General features: G+C 34.6%; 1 long non-coding RNA gene across 1 annotated transcript; it reads left to right on the top strand.

Moving 5' to 3' along the window:
• The first annotated feature begins 374 nt into the window (after positions 1-374).
• LOC120463222 (uncharacterized) lies at positions 375-1,334 on the top strand. The gene is made up of 2 exons (XR_016145659.1): positions 375-634; positions 1,166-1,334. It is a non-coding gene; the product is annotated as an uncharacterized LOC120463222 (long non-coding RNA).
• The last annotated feature ends 672 nt before the right edge of the window (positions 1,335-2,006 follow it).

The following is a 2,006-nucleotide window of genomic DNA, read 5'->3' as shown; positions in this document are numbered from 1 at the left end:
TTAAGATGGTCAAATGCTTCATTCCTGAATGATTCAATGACTCACTCATTAAGACAGTCAAATGCTTTTATCCTGAATGATTCAATGACTCACTCATTAAGGCAGTCAAATGCTTCGTTCCTGAATGATTCAACGACTCACTCATTAAGACGGTCAAATGCTTCGTTCCTGAATGATTCAATGACTCACTCGTTTAAGACGGTCAAATGCTTCATTCCTGAATGATTAAACGACTCACTCATTAAGACAGCGTTCCAAACCGCATACTTCCCTACTATTTAGTATGGGAAAAAGAGTAGGCGAGCAAAAAAGTATGAATGAATCCAAAAGAGTAGGCGAGAATTACCTGAGTGACGTAGTAACTGTTGCGAGATTCGGACTTAAGTGCGTTCCAATATGCCTACTTTCCTACTATATAGTAGGCGAAAACAGTACGTGAAGGAAGCAGTACGTTCGAAACATCAGTTTTCATAAAAAGAGTAGGCGAGAAGTTCCCGGATGGCTTACTGCTTCCGCCCAGATTTTTGAGTGCTTTTCCACGGCTACTTATGATACTCATCTATCCCAGGAGGCCACGCGAGAGGATACGTCAATATCAACATCGCGGAGATAAGCGACGCGGGGGTTTTCAAATGTGAGTAAATACGGTTCCTTGTGTTTAAATCATATGTGTTAAACTACTATAGAGTAAACGTTTTAACTGTTGAACATCTAAAGGAGTTAGACGGTATAGTATAGTTGTGATTTTGCTGTAAACACATGTTTTATTATGTATAGCTAACAGGGGAGCTCCAGTAACCGTAAAGTTACGTTTCCAACGTGTATTTACATAACCATACATCTTAAACACGCTTATTTAAAATGTCTATTTACATCAGGAAGGAAAATATTGTATAAGTATTGCAGGTGAGCACATCCCAACATGAAAAATACATGTGTGTGCTATTATGTAGGATAATTCACTGTTGCTTACATTAGACAAATTATGTGCTGTCAATAAAAACATCTATAAAGTACCTAAACATGATATATATTTAACTTGTCCCTTATTAGTGTTGATATATTGAGGAACAATTAAGTTGGATTAAAAGGGAGTTAACACATCAACCTCAGTATGTAAATGCAGTGTTGGGCTCGTAATGTGAATCTTGTCTGTATGTTACAGGGACAGAAGAACACGCGTGTGTTTATCCGGTGGAGAGAGGCTCATGATGCTGAATGCTGTCATCAATGAATGGGAACCGCTGTGTTGAGTCGGCAGTAGGGTTTGGGGTTCAGTGCCTGTAAATACATGCTTGTAGTTTGAATAAAGCTGTTTCATGTGTTGACTTGTATATGCATTTGTTTATTGTGATGGTTACTTTTATTTGTTCTTTTACTCATTTATTCATGTTTTTCTTATTGTTGTCAGTATATAAAATGTATTTAATTTATGCATTAATTCATCGATTGACTGACAATTGAGATGTTTCACTGCATTTAGCAATATAAATGAATTCATGCATTACTGTCATATTACAAAACAAATTACATTTCGCTTGTTTTATTAAATTATATTTTTAGTATATAAAAAGTTATATAAGTATTGGTCAGCATTTAATATTATTATTTTGTTTAAGTTTTGGGGTGGGCTAACAATGAAATTCATTCTGAGGTAATATTAATTTTTAAGCAGTGACACTTACATTTTTTTTAGTATAAAATCAACAGTTTTCTCCAAAAGAGATCTTCAAGCAGCTGCCCGTCTCTTTTGTGCAGACATTACAAACGGTGGTCTAGGTTGTGCTGTGAAGTTACTGATGTTATGAAGTGTTGGAGCACCTGTCGCTCATATAATTTAAACTTATTATATGCAAGATCATGGAAAGATACTATAGTTTATGTAACAATCATAGTGACAAAACAGAAAATATAAAGATCATTGGTTTGTGTACATTATAATATGACATAAAATTATATTTATACACAAGAAATAAGAACAATAAAAAAGGCTAAATATCTTCATT

This window comes from Pimephales promelas, chromosome 11 (assembly GCF_988280905.1).
Source record: "Pimephales promelas chromosome 11, fPimPro1.hap1.1, whole genome shotgun sequence".
Classification (NCBI taxonomy): domain Eukaryota; kingdom Metazoa; phylum Chordata; class Actinopteri; order Cypriniformes; family Leuciscidae; genus Pimephales; species Pimephales promelas.
The sequence above is the reverse complement of the archived record's forward strand: the minus strand, read 5'-3'. Positions and strand labels throughout refer to the sequence as shown.